The sequence below is a fragment of the Vulpes vulpes genome, chromosome X (assembly GCF_048418805.1).
Source record: "Vulpes vulpes isolate BD-2025 chromosome X, VulVul3, whole genome shotgun sequence".
Classification (NCBI taxonomy): Eukaryota; Metazoa; Chordata; class Mammalia; order Carnivora; family Canidae; genus Vulpes; species Vulpes vulpes.
The window spans coordinates 115,409,615-115,429,976 of NC_132796.1; the positions used below are offsets into that span (position 1 = coordinate 115,409,615).

Genomic DNA, 20,362 nt, shown 5'->3' on the forward strand with positions numbered 1-20,362 from the left:
ATAATGGAATTTCTTCAGAGAGTTAGAACAACTCATCTTAAGATTTGTGTGGACTCAAAAAAGACCCTGAATAGCAAGGGGAATATTAAAAAAGAAAACCGTAGCTGGGGGCATCACAATGCCATATTTCAGTTTGTACTAGAAAGCTGTGGTCATCAAGGCACTGTGGTACTGACACAAGAACAGACACATAGATCAGTGGAACAGAATAGAGAATCCAGAAGTGGACCCTCAACTTTATGGTCAACTAATATTCGATAAAGGAGGAAAGACTATCCACTGGAAGAAAGACAGTCTCTTCAATAAATGGTGCTGGGAAAATTGGACATCCACTTGCAGAAGAAAGAAACTGGACCATTCTCTTACACCATACACAAAGATAAACTCAAAATGAATGAAATTTCTAAAAATGAGACAAGATACCATCAAAATCCTAGAGGAGAACACAGGCAACACACTTTTTGAAACCAAGCAAAAAAAAAATAAGCCTACAAGTGAGATCCAGATGGAAACTGTAATTTTGTACATCACCGTAGGTAAGAGGATTCATGCCATTCCATAGGGAACTGCAGCTGGTGTTTTCAGTTCCTTATCAAGACTTCCTTCCTTGTGGGTTTGAGGCCATGATGTAGAGCTGCCACTGGATGCAGCTTACCCTGAGAGAGTCGAGAGGGAACACACACATAAACAAAATGTGGTTCTTGTGAAATATTTTGGTCTCCAAATGAGCAAAGTATCATTCTCATATGGGAGTTTAAATGGCGCCATTCTGAGTACTGATAAGTACATGTCTTCCTAAGCACTTTTAACCCTTCCTAACACCCAGTGAGGAAGGTGAGCAAACAGGCAGTACATGAGAAAATAGCTCCAAGCTCCACTACTAAGAAGATGGAAGGATGGGGGGCCAGCTGTGATCGTGGCACTCTGCTGCTTCATTCCCTGCCACCCACAAAATAAGGATCGCGTGCTGTATTCTGATATTCAGGCTCCATCAAAAGAGAGACCCAAACCCCCTTATCTCTTCTAAATACACCATGATCCTGTTCATTTTTGTCCATATTAGAAGACTTCTGTTACACTGCAGGAAGTAGAGGTTGAATTATTCTTGTTGGGTTCTAATCTGTGTGACAAGTTTGCTATGGAGAGCCCTGATGCCTGGGCTGATAATTTAGGAAATTAGGCAAGTGCTGACCCTCCTTTCCTTACTTTTTCACCTGAGCTTGAGAGGAGAAACCCGAGACACGTTACCACAGCTGGGCGATAAAGGTCAACATCATTGGTGACATATCATGTTGATAGCATGTGCCCTTGATGTGATGTGATGAGAATGGCATTTTATCTCTCTGGGCTTCCTCCCCAAAACCCATAGTCCCAGTCTAATACTTTGGGCTGACATCTCTTTTTTTATGAATAGATGATAATTTTGATTAGATACTTTTCTATATACAATTAGATATGATTTTTCTCATTCAATCTGTTAATGTAATGTAAGGCAATCCTTGTCCTCCTCACCTCCAAATTCACCCCTCATTCCTCCCCATTCTGCTCTACATTGTACAAGGGCTTACCCCTATAGGATATAATTCCTAAGTTCACCAACATTTACCTGCCATTCTCATTTAGCTAACTGAAACACCATTAAGACATTAGAACCCAGAAGGATAGAAGCAGTCATAGATTTTCTCCTCCTTCCTCTACATCACCTGGCATTTCCTTCAATGGCTACATATTTTTCATGTCTCCAGCTACATCAGATTGACCCATCATGGCTATAGATTCTGCTGAATCCTGAACCCAGGTTCTAGTAACACTCTTTCCACTCTTTGTTCTTCAGGTCTAGAGGTGGGAGTGATTTCTTTGTAACGCTAAATATTGGGTTTCCCAATTCTCCTCTGCTTGGCTTCTCTATCACTTGAATGATCAATTCCTTGCATTAAATTTCCTCCATGTTAAATATTTGTAGTGGTTTTGATTTTCCTGAACCATCCTGACTATTACATGTGGCCAATTATATTGATTGATCTACTAGTGTTAAACTTCTTTGCATCCCTGGGTTAAACTCAACTCTGTCACCAGCAGTTAATTATGTTTAAGTTTCTTCTATAATTAGTAACAAAAATAAAATGAAATACTGCTGAACCCCGAAACTTCCTCCAAATACCATTCTAACTCTTACCATCTTTGCAGACTTCTCAAAATATTTTTACATTTCCCAGTTTTGAGGTATACATTGAAAATCCTCCAGTAGCATAAGTAATAGAATGACCTAGTCGACTTGTTAAAAATTTGAACAATACAGGGGCGCCTGGGTGGCTAAGTCAGTTGAGCATCTTATTCTTGATTTCGACTCAGGTCATGATCTCGTGGTCGTGAGATTGAGCCCCATGTCAGGCCCTGAGATCAGTGGGGAGTGTGCTTAAGATTTTCTCTCTCCGAACTGGAGCATATTATGCTGAGTGAAGTAAGTCAATCAGAGAAAGACAAACCTTATGGTTTCATTCATTCGAGGAATATAAAAAATAGTGAAAGGGATGAAAGGGGAAAGGAGAGAAAGTGAGTGGGAAATATCAGAGAAGGTGACAAACCATGAGAGACTCCTAACTCTGGGAAATGAACAAAGGGTAGTAGAAGGGGAGGTGCATTGGGGGATGGGGTGACTGGGTTTCGGGCACTTAGGGAGGCACTTGACGGATGAGCACTGAGTGTTATACTATGTGTTGGCAAGTGGAACTCCAATAAAAAAATATAGAAAGAAAAAGATTTTCTCTCTCCTTCTGCACCCCCTCCAAAAAAAAATAAATCTTTTAAAAAATTCAAATACACAAGACGCTTATAGCATGACATGTGTGGTATAGCCCAAATGGATATCAAAAATAAATATATAGTCTTAAATAGATGCATCAGAGAAAAGAAGTAGTTAAAGTACCCAAGAAGTTCAAGAAGCTACAGCATGAACATAATATTGAACCCAAAGGAGTAAAAGGTTGGAAATAATGAAGATAAATTTAGAAATAGCAAAATAGAAAGCAGTAAGACCAACGAAAAAAAGCAATTCTTTGAAAATACTCATAAAACAGACATTTTTTTTTTTTTTGCAAATATGACCAGGTACTAAGGAGAACTATGACAAGTAAACAGTGTCGGTGAAAACTGTACAAAATATAGTTGAAGAAGATATTTAAATGATGTAAAGACACAAAATAAATACATGATCCTCTCCGCATAACCAAATGTTGGACATGGAAATATTTCTACATATGGAGGTTTTTCAGCTAATATGCTAAGAACGAATGAGAAAACAGAAAATTCCCATTCTGCTACCCCCAACACACAAAAGTGATGATCATCAGTGTCTGCCAACTGCAGCACAGAGGACAATAGATATTATGTTCTTCATACTGGAAGGACGTAGCATTATCTATGTGGCAATCTTGTTTTTTTAAAGAAAGAAAATACAGCAGAATAACACACATGCAAACTTAATTTGATCAAGTGCCTACCTGGGACTCTCAGTTTAAAGAACTAGGAGGCTAAGTACATGTTCAAGGACACCAAAATGTTTTGTTTAACATAATTCAGATTATGGGAAATGTCACAAAATTTAACCTGCCTTTTTTCCCTCAAGAACAATAACTGCAAGGGGAGAAAAGGGGGTTGTTTGGGGAAAATCTATTGATTAAAACGGACTTAAGGGATATAACCAAAAATCACCGAATATAGGCCATATTTGTGATTCAAAGAAACATAAAAAAAATTCCAGATAAGTTAAATGTGAAAAGTAACTGGATATTTGATACTAGTAACTTCTTTAGATTTGTAGAAATGATAATTGTATTGCATCTATGTTTTACCAAAGCTTCTTTGTCTTTTGGAAATGCATGTAGAAATACTGATGAGATGAGATGAAAAAGCATAGTGTCTCAGATGATCCTCATCTGAGTATTCATCTTATCTGAGTGTCTGAGGATCCCCTCTTCCAGTGGCAGAGATGTGGGGAAGGTGAGGGTATATTGGAACCAGACTGGCCATGTACTAAAGATGATTACTGCTGGCTTTCAGGTATACTGGGTTTGTTATACTATTCTCTACTATTGTGTGTGTTTTAGAATTTCTGTAATAAAGGTTTCATTATAAATATCATGCAATCACATTAGAAATCCTGGGTGAAATGGACAATATTTTTAAAAAGATAAGGGACCAAATCAGTCCATAGAGAAATAGAAAATGAGTTATTTAACTCATTTTCCTGGGCAAGCTCTCTATACCTCTCAAACCAGATGAGCACCCCATTTCCACACTGAAAACACTTGAGCCAAGTTCACTCTTACAGTAGCAAATATCCTAAGTAAATTAATACCATTTTCAGCATAGTAGTGAATTGAGTGAACAAGCAGGCTTGGCTAAGAAGTGAAAATATGATTTAAAGTAGAAAATACTTTGAATTATGATTCTCCATGCTGAAAAATTAAAAGGAAACATTATATCATGCCAATGGGCATGATAAAAGCCCTTGAAAAAAATTCACCATGAGTACAAGATAAAAACTTTTAACAAATTTCCTAATAGCTACTCCACACACACTTAAATGTGAAATGCAAGGTGCATTTCTCACTGATGACACGGATAAAACACAGATGTATGCTTTTAGCTGTACCATTTAAAAGTACACTAGAACAGAGCCAGAACTATGCATATCAAAATAAATGACTATCAAAAAGGAAGATAATGGCGCATGACAATATGATCATCTATATAGAGAATTCAGAGAAATAGGTACATGGGATATCTGAATTAGTAAGAGACTTCAGAAAAATTGTGTATGCTACATCACTATAGCAAGATCAAGAGCCTGCTACACACACAAAAGTAATAACTGTTTTTGAAGATTTCATAGAACATATCCCATTCACAACAGAAGAGGTCTAAGATCTTTATGGAGGTTACTATACAAATTTACTGATAGATTGAGGTGAAAAAAAAGCCCTAAATAAAAGGAGCACTAAACCCTATTCATTGATGGGGAAAAAAATGTTATAGAGATGTCTATTCTGCTTAGGGGTGGTGGAAACGGAGGAGGGCGGGGGTGGGGGTGAATGGCTGACGGGCACTGACGGGGGCACTTGACAGGATGAGCACTGGGTGCTATCCTGCATGTTGGTAAATTGAACACCAATAAAAAATAAATTTATTATAAAAAAAGAAAACAAATAAAGTGAAAAAATTTATTTATTTATTTATTTATTTATTTATTTATTTATTTATTTATTTTAATAAATTTATTTTTTAATGTGGACATTGCTCCTAGAAACATTGGGGGTGCAGGTGTCCCCATGTTTCACTGCATCTGTATCTTTGGGGTACATCCCCAGCAGTGCAATTGCTGGGTCGTAGGGCAGTTTTATTTTTAACTCTTTGAGGAACCTCCACACAGTTTTCCAGAGTGGCTGTACCAGATCACATTCCACCAACAGGGCACGAGGGTTCCCCTTTCTCCATATTCTCTCCACATTTGTTGCTTCCTGCCGTGTTAATTTTCCCCATTCTCACTGGTGTGAGGTGATATCTCATTGTGTTTTTTATTTGGATTTCCCTGAATGCAAGGGATGTGGAGCATTTTCTCATGTGTTTTTTGGCCATGTCTATATCTTCATTGGTCAAAGTTTTGTTCATGTCTTTTGTCCATTTCATGATTGGATTGTTGGCTTCCTTGTTGTTGAGTTTAATATGTTCTTTACAGATCTTGGATACTAGCCCTTTATCTGATAGGTAATTTGCAAATATCTTCTCGCATTCTGTAGGTTGTCTTTACATTTTGGGGACTGTTTCTTTAGCTGTGCTGAAGCTTTTTATCTTGATTAGGTCTCAATAATTCATTTTTGCTTTTGTTTCCCTTGCCTTCATAGATGTTTCTTGCAATAAGTTTCTGTAGCCAATACAAAAAGGGAGTTGCCTGTGTTCTCCTCTAGGATTTTGATGGATTCTTGTCTCACATTTAGATCTTTCATCCATTTTGAGTTTATCTTTGAGTATGGTGTAAGAGAATGGTCTCGTTTCATTCTTCTGCACGTGCCTGTCCAATTTTTCCAGCACCATTTGTTGAACAGACTGTCCTTTGTCCAGTGCAGAGTCTTTCCTGCTTTGCTTAATATGAGTTGACCATAGAGTTGAGGGCCCATTTCTGGGTTCGCTATTCTGTTCTATTGACCTTGTGTCAAGGCCTGATATCTGGCATTGCGATGCCCCCAGCTTTGGGTTTCCTTTTTAATACCTGTGTCTATTCAGGGTCTTTTCTGATTCCACACAAACCTTAAATGATTTGTTCCAACTCTGAAGAAAGTCCATGGTATTTTGTTAGGGATTGCATTAAATGTGTAAATTGCCCTGGGTAGCATTGACATTTTCACAATGTTAATTTTTCCAATCCATGAGCACAGAATATTTTTCCATCTCGTGGTGCCTTCTCAATCTATTTCAGAAGTGTTCTGTAATTTTTAGGGTATAGATCCTTTACTTCTTTGGTTAGGTTTATTCCTAGTTATCTTATGCTTTTGGGTGCAACTGTAAATGGGATTGACTCCTTATTTCTCTTTCTTCGTCTCATTTGTACTGTAGAGAAATGCCACTGATTTCTGGGCAATGACTTTGTATCCTGCACACTGCTGAATTGCTGTGTAAGTTCTAATAACCTTGTCTTTTGGGTTTTCTCTGTACAATATCATCTCATCTGCAAGGAGGAAGAGTTTGACTTCTTTGCCAATTTGAATGCCCTTTATTTCTTTTCCTTGCCTGATTGCTGAGACTAGGACTTCTAGTACTATGTTGAATGGCATTGGTGAGAGTGGACATCCCTGTCTTGTTCCTGATCTTAGGGGAAAGGATGCCAGTGTTTCCCCATTGAGAATATTTGCTGTCTGCTTTTTGTAGATGGCTTTTAAGATGCTGAGGGATGTTCCCTCTATCCCTACTCTCTGAAAAGTTTTGACCAGGAATGGATGCTATATTTTGTCAACTGCTTTCTCTGCAGCTATTGAGAGGATCATATGGTTCTTGTTTTTTCTCTTGTAGATATGATCTATCACATTGACTACTTTATGACTGTTGAACCAGCCTTGCATCCCAGGGATAAATCCCGCTTGCTCATGGTGAATAACCTTCTTAAAGTACTGTTGGATCCTATTGGCTGGTATCTGTTGAAAATTTTTGCCTCTGTGTTCATCAGAGATATTGGTCTATAATTCTCCTTTTTGGTGGAGTCTTTGTCTGGTTTTGGAATTAAGGTGATAGTGGCCTCAAGGAATGAGTTTGGAAGTACTCCAACCCTTTTTATCTTTCAGAACAGCTTTAGTAGGATAGGCATGGTTTCTTCTTTAAACGTTTGGTAAAATTCCCCTGGGAAGCCATCTGGCGGAGGACTTTTGTGTCTTGGGAGGCTTATGATGACTGCTTCAATTTCCTCCCTGGTCATTGGCCTGTTACAGTTTTCCATTTCCCCCGTTCCAGTTTTGGTAGTTTGTGGTTTTCCAGAAATGCGTCCATTTCTTCTCGATTGCCTAATTTTTTGGCATATAGAGCTCATAACATGTTTTTAATTCATTTGTATTTCCTTGGTATTGGTTGTGGTCTCTACTTTTTCATTCGTGATTTTACGAATTTGAGTCTTTTCTCTTTTGTTTTTTATAAGGCTGGCTAATGGTTTATCTATCTTATTAATTGTTTCAAAGAACCAACTGCTGGTTTTCTTGATCTCTTCCACTGTTCTTCTGGTCTCTGTTTCACTGAGTTCTGCTCGAATCATTATTAACTCTCTTTTCTGAGTGAAGGTTTCATTTCCTGTTCCTTCAACTCCTTTAGGTGCCAGGATAGCTTGTGTATTTGAGTTTTTTTCCAGTTTTTTCAGGGATGCTTATTTTGTGCTGTATTTCCTTCTCGGAATTGCTTTTGCTGTATTCCAAAGATTTTGAAGGGTTGTATTCATTCTCATTAGTTTCCATAAAACTTTTTAATTGTTCTCTAATTTTCTGGTTGACCCTTTCTTCTTTTAGCCGGATGGTCTTTAACCTCCACGTGTTGAAATCCTTCGAAACTTCTTCTTGTGATTCAGTTCTAGTTTCAAAGCATTATGGTCTGAAAATATGCAGGGGATCATCCCAATCTTTTGGTATCAGTTCAGACCTGATTTGTGACCCCGCATGTGGTCTATTGTGGAGAAAGTTCCGTGTGCAATTGAGAAGAATGTGTATTCAGTTGCATTTGGATGTAAAGTTCTCTAAATATCTGTGAAGTCCATCTGGTCCAGTGTATCATTTAAAGCTCTTGTTTCTTTGGAGATATTGTGCTGGGAAGACCTGGAATTTTCAGAAAGCACTGAGTTGAAGTCTCCAAGGATAATTGTTTAATATCTAATTATGTTTTAACTTAGGTTATTAATTGATTGATATACTTGGCAGCTCCCACATTAGGGGCATAAATATTCGGGATTGTTAGTTCCTCTTGATGGATAGACCCTTTACGTATGATATAGTGTCCCTCTTTATCTCTTACTACAGTCTTTGAGATAAACTTTATCCATATGAGGATGGCTACCCCTGCTTTCTTCTGAGCACCATTTGAATGGTAAATGGTTCTCCAACCTTTCATTTTAAGGCGATAGGTGTCCTTAGGTCTAAAATGTGTTTCCTGTAGATAGCAAAGAGATGGATATTGCTTTTTTAACCAGTCTGAAATCTTCCACCTTTGATGGCAATCATTAAGCCCATTCACGTTCAGAGTCACTATGGAAATATATGAATTTAGTGTCATCATAATACGTATTCAGTCCTACGGTTTGTGGATTGTTTCTGTGGGCATTCTCTTTCTTTTAAATAGTCCCCCTTAATATTTCTTGCAGAACTCGTTTGGTGTCACATATTCTTTCAGTTTCTCTCTATCTTGGAAGCTATTTATCTCTCCTTCTATTCCGAATGTGAGCCTTGCTGGATAAAGTATTCTTGGCTGCAGGTTCTTCTCATTTAGGACCCTGAATATATCCTGCCAGCCCTTTCTGGCCTGCCAGGTCTCTGTGGAGAGGTCTGCTGTTAACTTCATACTTCTCCTTATATATTTTAGGAATATCTTGTCTCTTGCTGCTTTAAGGACTTTTGCTTTATCTTTGGAATTTGCAAATTTCACTATTAAATATGGAGGTCTTGAACAGTTTTTTTTGATTTTTAGGGGGGATCTCTCTATCTCCTGGATTTGAAGGCCTGTTTCCCTCCCCAAGTTAGGGAAGTTCTCAGCTATGATTTGTTCAAATAAACTTTCTGGTCCTCTGTCCCTCTCAGTGCCCTCTGGAACCCCAAGTAAACGTAGATTTTTCCTTCTGAGACTGTCTTTTATTTCTCTTAGCCTTTCGTCATGATCTTTTAATTGTTTTTCTCTTTTTTACTCAGCTTCCTTCGATACCATCACCTTGTCTTCTTTGTCACTCGCTCGTTCTTCTCCCTCATTTTAACCCTCGTCGTTACGACCTCCATTTTCGATTACATCTCATTTCATTGATTTTTAATTTTCAGTCTGATTAGATCTGAATTCTGCAGACATGAAGTCTCTTGAATCCTTCATACTTTTTCCAGAGCCACCAGGAGCTTTATCATTGTGCTTCTGAATGGACTTTCTGACATCAAATTTTAATCCAAATACTGTAACTCTGTGGGGGAGGGTACTGTTTCTGATTCTTTTGTGGTGAGTTCTTCTTTCTAGTCATTTTGCTCAGTACAGAGTGGCCAAAATGAGTTGCGTTGGAAAAAGGAAGAAAAAAAAGAGAAAAAAAATAAAAAACAGGGATCCCTGGGTGGTGCAGCGGTTCGGCGCCTGCCTTTGGCCCAGGGCGTGATCCTGGAGACCCGGGATCAAATCCCACATCGGGCTCCCGGTGCATGGAGCGTGCTTCTCCCTCTGCCTGTGTCTCTGCCTCTCTCTCTCTCTCTGTGACTATCATAAATAAATAATAATAAAAAGTTTAAAAAAAATAAAAATAAAAAATAAAAAACAAAGAAACAAAGCAAGCAAGCAAGCAAGCAAGCAAACAAACAAACAAAAACAACAACAAGGCAGGGTATCCTGTGTTCTGTATACTGTACATCCCTCGACTTGCCCTGGAGCTTTCCAGTGCTGCTGGGTCAAGAATTTGCTCTTCCCCTGTTTCTACAGCTGGTATTCTGAGGAGGAGCCTGCTGCACTGATTCTCAGGTGTGTGTACCTGGGGGAGCTGCCGTGCCCCCTGCCAGGAGCATGGCTCAGTTGGAGCTGTTGACGCGATGAGGACTCTGTCCACTGACCGACCTGACACTCCCAGTCACAGGTGACACCAGGAGGAACAAACACACTGGCTGTGGCCAGCTCTCCAGCCCTGGTGTCAGTTCCCACAGTAACAACCACAGCTCCCAGTCTGCACTGGACTGGATGTTCCTGGGATTGGAGGTGCTGACCAGCACTGCTTGAGGGCACCAGCAGGTAGGACCATCCCCGCTATCCTGGCCCCTCCCGGCCTACGCCTGTCCTGGGGGGAGTGCAGGATCCTGGGTTGTGTCCCCCGTTGCCCTGGGCTCCGGGGCCTGCGCTGCTGGAATCCCACTCCCAGTGCCGCACAGCCCCCTCTGTGAGGAGCCACCTCCTGAGCTGCTCCTGATGCCCTGACAAGTGCACACTCCTGCCCTTTAACCCGCTCAGCCTGTGGGGTGTGGGGCGGTCTCCTCCTGGGGCGCACTTCCTCAGTTAGTGACCCCGGGAACCTGGCAGCTCCACTGCACCTCCTGGGATCCTCCACGTGTTCCCTGTGAGCGCCTTTCCATCAGGGAATATTGTTAAAGTTTCTGCTTCTCTGGAACTGGGCTTTCATGTCCCAGGGTCTTTCAACGTCTCCCTTAGCCCAGCTCCTCGGGAGGCCAGTCCCTCAATAGATTCTTTTTTATTTATTCATTTTTCTTCCATTTTCTGACCCTGTTAGAATTGCAAACTCGTCTCTCTGGAGCGTTGCCGCTGTTCTCTTTTTAAATGCCAGGCCAATGTCATAGGTTTTCAGTATGATTTGAAAGTTATCTATGTAAATTGGTGGGGACAGGTGACTTGGGGACCCTACTCTTCCACCATCTTGCCCCGTCCTTCTCAACAACTACAATTTGCAATTACAAATGTGTTTACTTCTGAGAGAGAATAGTTTATTTAATCAGACTCAGATATAAAGGACACAGCCAGGTACATGGCTGAGAGCAGGGGCTCTGGACCCAGGTGCCGGGGTTTGAATCCTGATTGCCACTTCCCAGCTTTGGGATCTTGAGGAAGCTCCTGACCTCACTGTGCTTCAGTTACCTTATCTATAAACCATGCATAACATTTGTACCTACCTAATGGGGCCATCAGGAGGACAAAGTCAAGTAATCCATGTAGAGCACATACAACAGTACTGGCACATTGTAAATGCCAAGTGACTACTCGTTAAAGTTGCAAATCCTGGCCTCACTGGACACTCACGTATGGCCTCAGGATAAAGTCAGTCAAGTCACAGAGAGTTTGTAAAGTGGGGGTAAAACTTGTACTTCATAGAGCTCTGGTGAACCTGAAGCCCCTGGCATCCTGCAGCACATGGTATTGTAGGTACTGTCATCTTTGAGGCTGGCCCTGAAGTCCTCCCTTAGATACCCCAATGCTCCAGAGGGCACTCTTACATCTGTCAAATATCGCCCTTTGCCACCATCCAGTGGCCAGTTCTAATAAAATCCCTTCACGTCTGGAGCAGCTTCTGCCATCATTACACGGCACTGTTCATCAGTGTAGGGGTCACAGGCATTTTCTCACTGGAGCCCTAAATCAGCCCGGGCATTTTGATTGTCCATGATCATACCGACTTACTGCAGGATATGTATATTGTTGTCATCACGATGAAAATAGCAACCTCTTACTAGAACTTTTCGATTTATACAAAGGGTCATCATTTTCATTTACACAAAGGGTTCAGCTATATAGCTGAACAAATCAATGTGGTGACAAGACGGAGGCAAAAGCCACTGTGAGTGTATGTGCTGCCTATTATTACAAGAGGCTGGGGCATGGCAGTGTGGAGAGGTCTGATCAGAATCCAAAGAACCAGGACATAAAAGGACAGAAGGCCGGGGTGGCAGGAGATGACCTCATTTGCTAAAGCAAGAAACAAGGCACAATAGGCTTAGATTCTGGCTTTATATTGAGCCCATGTATATGTAAAAGCATGCACATACTTTGAAAAATACTTAGAAAGATCCTAAGAAATTTAAACACAAAGTTATCATTTGACCTAACGATTCCATTCCTACATAGATACGCAAGAGACCTGAAACACACGTCCACACAAAATTGTGTGCCTGAATATTCACAGCAGTGTTTCATAATACCCTGAATGTGGAAACAACCTAAGTGTACATCAACAGATGGGTAAACAAAATGTCATACTATGTCATACAATGACCTACTACTCATGCATTCAAAAGGAATGAACTCAGCCATTAGAAATGACAAATACCCACCACTTGCTTCAACATGGATGGAACTGTAGGGTATTATGCTGAGTGAAATAAGTCAATCGGAAAAAGACAAACATTATATGGTCTCATTCATTTGGGAAACATAAACAGTAGTGAAATGGAATAGAGTGGAAGGGAGAAGAAATGGGTAGGAAATATCAGAAAGGGAGACAGAACATGAAAGACTCAACACTGGGAAACGAACTAGGGGTGGTAGAAGGGGAGGAGAGCGGGGAGGGGGTGTGACGGGGTGGCGGGCACTGAGGGGGGCACTTGACGGGATGAGCACAGGGTGGTATTCTGTATGTTGGCAAATTGAACACCAATAAATATGAATTTATTATTAAAAAAGGAATGAACTAAACACTTAAGATAAAAAAAGGAGGTACTGATACTTGCTTCCACATGGAACAAACTTTCAAATATTGTGCTAAGTTGAAGTCCCCAAAACAGGCCAATACACAGACGTAGAAAGCAGATCAATTACTGCCAGAGTTTGTGGGTAAAAGGGAATGATTCCTAACGGCTATGGAAGTCATTTAAGTCATTCCTTAAAACGAATGACTCTTTTTGGGGGAATGAAAATATTCTGGACTGAGACAGTGGTGATGCTTTTACAATCCTGTGAATATACTAAAATCACTAAATTACATATTTTAACGGGGTGGATTTAGTTATGTGAATTATACCTAAATAAAAATATTATTAATAAAAAATGAAGTTTGTTCTCCTATTGGGGTCTAAGAATGAGATGCCGTCTCCTACTCAAAAACTTGAATTTCTGTCATTTGGGAGTGTGTGGATTGGGTGACTTTAAGGCAGGAACAGCAATGCTGTTATAGCCGCATTTCTTTTTTAATTTGTTTTAAAGATTATATTTATTTATTCATGAGAGATACAGAGAGAGGCAGTGACATAGGCAGAGGGAGAAGCAGACTCCCTGCAGAGTGGTGAGCCCCATGCGGGACTCGATTCCTGGACCCCGGGATCACGACCTGAGACAAAGACAGACACTCAACCATTGAGCCACCCAGGTACCCTACTCACATTTCAACAGTGCTAAGCCACAGTCTCTAAGGCTGTGGGGGGAATCCAGTCATTGACTATAAGATTCCCCCTTCAAGAAACAACTTGGTGTCCTGCCTTAAATATTGTGATTAGCTGATAGTCTCTATTAGCTTCTAACGGATATGTCTTTACAATATAGCCAAAGTCACAATCTTCTAAGGATGGCCACTGGTCAATGACTAAGCAATGAGTTTTATCCAGGACCACACACTTCTCAAAGCGAGACCAGCTAGTGACTAAGAAATCCAGGGGTTCACGTTTGGCAAACCTATAGTCAGATCATTCAAGAAAAGAGAAGTGTCAAATTATTCAAATCAAGAATGAAAGAGTAGAAAATATATAAATAAAAAGGATTAGATGGAAATACTATGCATAACTGTATGCTGAGAAAGGAGATGGCATGTATAAATATAGAGTTTCCTAGCAGACACAGAGAACCAACACTGACTCAAGAAGCAAGTCGGAATAGACCTATATAACAAGTAAAAAATTGAATTACTGATCAGACACCTTGGTTTTTTTCTTTTTTCTTTCTTTTTTTTTTTTAAATCAAATCCTTTTCTACAAAAAGAACACTCGGCACCACATGGCTTCACTAGGAAAGTATGCTTTTTAAACTTTTAATATTACTCTTAGGTATGTTGTGATGATTAACAGGTAAAGTAGTTGGAATGGTACTTGGCACACAGTGACTGCTTGGTTTGTATTAACTATAATTATAAAAAGTCTGTTGACTATATAGCTGAACAAATTAATGGGGTGACAAGACGGAGGCAAAAGCCACTGTGAGTGTCTGTGTGGCCTATTATTACAAGAGGCTGGGGCATGGCAGTGTGGAGAAGTCTGATCAGAATCCAAAGAACCAGGACATAAAAGGACAGAAGGCTGGGGTGGCAGGCTGAAGGATAGGTAAAGAGTAGTTAGCCCTGGGAAAGGGCCTAGGAACCAGGAGTCAGGGAGGACAAGAAAGCAGCCTTTGGGGGAAGCAAGTTTAGTAACAGGAGTTGAAAAAAGCGTCCTCCCTGAAAACTCAAGAGGTTGGGAATATCCCTAGACCAATCTAAGAGATGAGCAAACTATGGAGCCATGAGTTTAGGTAATTGTTGGTTTGTAACCTTTTCGGGAGATTCCTGGGTATAATCTGAAACTGGGTTCCACATATGGAGGGCAGGAAGAGATCAAAGAAAGATGCAGGCCACTCCAGATCGGGAGGTGGCAGGTTTAATAAACACGGGAAATTATATATGAGGCTTATCTAGGGTAGCTGCAAGATGAATCGATCTCTACATCTGCCCTCCAGAATCCTAAGAGTTTATCCAGAAGCCGTAACTGGGTTCAGTCACGACTACCATCCAGATGGTCACAACACCATGCGGTATCTCGGGGCTATATCCTTTGGCAGCTTATAGGAGCAGGGAAGGTAAGCAGAATGCACAGTCCAAAGACAGTGGAGGAGGCGAGGAACCTCCCATCGCTGGGGTCCAGCTCAGGAGTGAACTGGAAGTCATGTCCTCGGTGACGTCTTCCAATAGTAATTGGACCAAGACCCCATGAGAATTGGTGGAGACAGTCATAATGAAATAAAATACACTTGACACAGGGTGATGAATATTCAAACCTCATCACATCTTAATTCCTTTCCAATAGTTTCCAATTATCTATTCTCTTCAGGTAGTTCACATATATTATATACAAATGGTGGAAATATTAAACGCAACGGACGGAGGAGCAGTGATGCAGCAGAAGCTGTGAACAAAGCAGAAGATGGAGGAGAAAGAAAACACGTACGGGCCAGAGGGAAAAATATGTGATTTGGCAGAAAGGTGCGCGGAAATAGAAGAAGGTTCAAGACATGAAATTAAAAAAAAATTTTGTCATGGAGATCCCTCAAGAGGTTGGCAGAGCTTTGAACCAGGGCACCGAGGCAGTATTACTGCCAACAGGTTAGGGCAGCCCCTTCTCTGAGACAGGCAGGAAGGATGAAATGTGGCTTGGGATGGGGGAAGGAAGCTTGGAGCTAAGAGCCCATGATCGACTGACTGAAGTTCCAAAGTTCCCTAAGAGGAAACATTCATAAATAATACATTTATTTTTTAAAGATTCTATTTATTTAAATGAGAGACAGAGACAGAGACACACAGAGAGAGACAGAGAGAGAGACAGAGAGACAGAGAGACAGAGAGAGAAGCAGGCCCCATGCAAGGAGGCCGATATGGTACTCAATCCCGGGACTCTGGGTTCATGCCTGGGCCGAAGGCACGCTCTAAACTGCTGAGCCACCCAAGGATCCCCAAATCAAACATTAAAGATTAAACGACGATGCTATAAGAAATTGCATTACTGGGGCGCCTGGGTGACTCAGTCAATTGAGCGTATGAGTATTGATTTTGGCTCAAGTCATGATTCGGGGGTTGTGGGATCAAGCCCTGTGTCAGGCTGCAGTGCTGGGTGTGGTGCCTGCTTGGGATTCTCTCTCTACCTTTCCCTCTGCCCCTACCCCCACTCATGTTTTCACATTCTCACTCTCTCTCAAATAAATAAATAAATCTTAAAAGGAAAAAGAAAGAGATTGTATTACTAAATCCTAGAGAAGCAACGAAGAGCAGCAATGTTTTACCAGCCCCACCTCTGCAAAAAGTCATTGTAGGGGCAGTGTGACAGTATTTCCAAATTGGACACGGCCACCACAACCCTGTCTTGCAGAGACAGTGCAGCAGAATCATGGAGAACTTCATCATTGCTTGGGGGCAATTGTTAAGATGGAGACACTCTGAACTGCCCCGTAAGATCCACTTTCCTCCTCTTCCATAATCTCAAGCCTTCCCTTTCAGCTTCCTGTAAGTTAAATGTCGCCATGGGACTTAGCTCTGGCCAAGGAGACACTGGTGTCATGAAAGTGTCTCGGGAAAACGTGCGGCAGCCTTCCTGGAAGAGCCTGTGGCCTGTGCCCTTTAACCTGCTTCTTAAGTTGCTCCTCACTCCTCTTGGCTGGGACGCTTACAGGATGGCTGGAGCTAGAACAGCAGCTTGGACCACGAGGGAACCTTAGGAACCCTGCCGATGTATGGTGGAGGAAAGAAGCCGGGCAGTCCGGGTGGCTCAGGCGTTTAGGGCCACCTTCAGGCCAGGCTGTGATCCTGGAGAGCTGTGATCAAATCCCACATCGGACTCCTTGCATGGAGCCTGCTTCTCCCTCTGCCTGTGTCTCCCCCTCTCCCTCTCCCTCCGCCTGTCCCTCTCCCTCTCCCTCTCCCTCTCCCTCCTCTCCTTCTCCCTCTCCCTCTCCCTCTCCCTCTCCCTCTCCCTCTCCCTCTGTCTCTCTGTCTCTCTGTCTCTCTCTCTCTCTCTCTCTCTCTCTCTCTCTCTCTCTCTCTGTGTGTGTGTGTGTGTATTTGTCTCTCATGGAGAGATGAAATCTTAAAAAGAAAACAAAGCAAGAAGCCAGAAGGACTCAGGATTCCAAAGGACTCGGTGGATGAACAGAACCAGCAAACCATCCCTGAGCTATATACCTCTGGCTTCCACTTGAGAGAAAAATGACCTCTCCTGGTCTGTGAGCCACTGTCTGTGTCCCCAACTAACCATGGCTACACCCCATCACAATGGATGCAGAAAACAACTATCCCAGGCCCCTAAGGGTTCCCAGGGGCCTGACGGGCTAACAGACTTTCTATTTCCAGCCCAGACAGAGGAACACTGACCACATTTCTAAAGCCTCGCAGAGACTTGAGGGAGTGAAGGGAATGGAGTCAACAGTAAGGCTGGGTCAAATGGAGTGCAAAGGGGGGCCTGTCCCAGGGAGACCAGGGTGTCTGCTCACCTTGCCAGAGACCCTGTTATACCTGCCAGACCACGGGGGTGCTCACCCTCTGACCTCTGCTCTTCTTCCCTGCCCTCTCTTTCTCTCCTGCCGCACTGACAACACTCTAAAGTCCTGGGGCGCCTGGGGCCTCAGCGGTGGAGTGTGTGCCTTCTGCTCAGGGCGTGACCCCAGGGTACTGGGGTTGAGTCCTGCATCAGGCCCTCCGCGAGGAGCCTGTTTCTCCTTCTGCCTGTGTCTCCGCCTGTCTTTCAGGAATGAATAATATCTTAGGAAACCAAACCAACCCCTAGACTCCTGAGGAGGAGAGATCAGCCTTCCTACTTTTCTGTGCCCGGTGCCTGACTCTGAGCCTTACCTCCCCCAGCGGCTCACAAGTTACTGAGGTAGGGTAAGATGATGCTGACAGAGACCAGGAGGATTCCAACCACGTAGTTGACAGTCTCCTTTCAAAATACTCCTCCTTATGTTTAACCTACACCCCCTTCTGCTTCAGAAGTTTGCTTGTGTGTGCAACAGCTGCAGCTCACCTGGGATTCCGATCCGAGACAGGGCAGCAGAATTGGTAGCCACGCGGCTTCTCCATGCGCGTAATGCCTACCACGCGGCTCAGAGCAAGATCGGAGAGCGCGGGTCTCCCGAAGGCTGCCGCAACACACCTGCCCATTGCTCTGGAATGTGGTGTCAGGAGCGCTGCCACCACCCCAACACACGGGATCCCTGTCAGCCACAGTTCATGCCATCTTCCTGGAAGGCGCACCGATGGACAGTGGTTGGGGCCAGTCTCGGATCACCACGTTGCAGCAAGGAGCGCCATGGCGGGCCAGCCGAGGTTCTGCCCCGACCCGCCTGCTTCGGGGACTCAGACCCCCCGTGGACTACTGAAAAGCATGAGTTCGTCCTTGAGGCGGGGTTGGAAGGAAGAGAAGGCACATAGTCCATCTCAGAGCCCAAGGCTGGGACACGGGCTCGTGCTGTGTTCGGGTGCCACTCTGTAAACTGCAGGAGGGGTGGGCGGGGGAAGGCAGCTATGGACTGTAGAGCTGGGCAGGGCTCTGTCTCTCTGAGCACACTTCCACCAGTCTTCTATTCAGGATGCCACAAACGTTGTGCAGACCCCGTCGGCGGGTGAGCACGGAAGTCCTCAACACAGGAGAACGAAGCCAGGTGGCCCCTAGGGAGACCAAACCTACAGGTCAAAGCGCAGGAGATACAAAGAGGCTACCACTTTATGAGCTTTTCCCACGGGTCCGGCCCCTGGATAGAAATGCCCATGTCAAGGTGCAGGATGGGAGGAAGGGGAAATCAAGGTGGCAATGCCAGCAGCCTGGTAACGCTGGCATCCGGGAGCCCAGGTCTGTCCAGTGGCACCCACTGAGTTTGAATGACACCAGGGGCCTCGTACACTGCTAGGCTAGACAGTACAGTATTAGCTTTGGTCCCCCCTCCTCTTCCCTACCCGCCTCAGTCCCTGTGTCTCCACCTCACTCAGTCATCAGGGTCCACCAATTCTACCTCAGAAACATCTCTAGCTCTCTTCCTCCCTTGGGCACTGTCTGCATTCAGGCCTTGATCATTTCTTGCCTTCTAACTGGTCTCCTCTCTCAGGCTCTTGCAATCCCTGCTCCACACTACTGCTGGGGAACTTTCTAGAAGCCCTGACAGGACCACTGAGATAGGCTCTTGCAATCCCTCCTCCACACTCCTGCTTGGGTACTTTCTAGAAGCAGTAACAGGACCACTGAGATAGGCTTTGGACTTTTCGTAGATAAGGGAAGACGTCTCCAGTGCTTCTGAACCATGCTTCTGTGTGGGGACTCTGCTGCTCTCCCGAGTACTCCAAGGGTCCAGACAACAGTGACCTTGCAGGTTGCCACCCTAAGAGGGAGTCGGAAGCCAAGAAGTATGCAATGAAGCGAAGTGGGACACGCGGAAATGCGGGCCTCTTTCCTCCTCTGTCCTCTATGCAAATGCTCAGTGCTTTCCGACTCTTAAAAATAGTCTTTAAACTTCATATAGCACCTTTTATCATAGGATCTCACAAAGGAGCTCAAAACCATCTATTCACAGACTCTTAAGCCGCATCCCTCTCTGAGCACTGCACATGCAAAGGCGCAGGAAGGGACGAGACTGGATTCCTGAGCTTCCTTGGGAGGTTTTCATGCTGTTTCTGAATTCCTTCCGGGCTCCCTGAAATTCCAGGTAGAACCCCATTGAATAAGAAGAAAAGTAACAGCATCTCGTATGTGGGAGAGAAAGGGGTTTGGTGTGACAAAGAAAGGCAGAATGTAGAAGAACCAAATGGTTATCCATGGCTATTACCTCCTCTGGGAGAGTGGGCAGGGGCTAGAATGATCCCTCCATTCACTTCTGGGCTGCATGGGTTTTTATTATGTTTTTCTTCTTTTTTTGCAAGAAGGTATAGCTATTTAGGGCTTGGGTAATATCAGAAAGCAATCTTTTAATAACGTCAAGTATCATGAATACTGATGAAAAGAGTAGTGAATTATTTCGACGGGTAGTATACTAGTTCCAAACAGTATGGCTTCACGTTTATGAGGAATCTAAAGAACAAAACCAATGAATAAACCAAGAAAAAACCAAGATGGACTCATAAAAACAGAGGACAAACTGGTGGCCACCAGAGGGGTGGGATGTGCCTGTCGCCTGCTAAAGGCCTTGCGGCCATGTAGTCAGAAGCTTCTAGCACCTCCGTAAAAGTTCCTGTGGGTACCCTTTCTGGGTCTTCCGCACCTCCTGTGTACATGCAAGTCTCCCCTCGTTGCTTCTGCTTCCCTCTACTGTCAGACCGGAGATGAAAGTAGGTTCGCTACATGCAAATACAAGTGTATTAGTATGGGTCACAACAAGGAATGGTCTCCACACAGGAGATTGGGAAAGAGGGAGGAAGTGTTCTTTGCTTCTTCAGAATGTGGGGCTT

The 20,362-nt window shown here is 43.2% G+C and overlaps 1 long non-coding RNA gene across 1 annotated transcript; it reads right to left on the bottom strand.

The window, feature by feature from the left end:
• Positions 1 to 495: 495 nt before the first annotated feature.
• Positions 496 to 18,086, bottom strand: LOC140596204 (uncharacterized). The gene is made up of 2 exons (XR_011998233.1): positions 17,952 to 18,086; positions 496 to 656 (listed from the first exon to the last, which is right to left on the bottom strand). It is a non-coding gene; the product is annotated as an uncharacterized lncRNA (long non-coding RNA).
• Between the last annotated feature and the right edge of the window lie 2,276 nt (positions 18,087 to 20,362).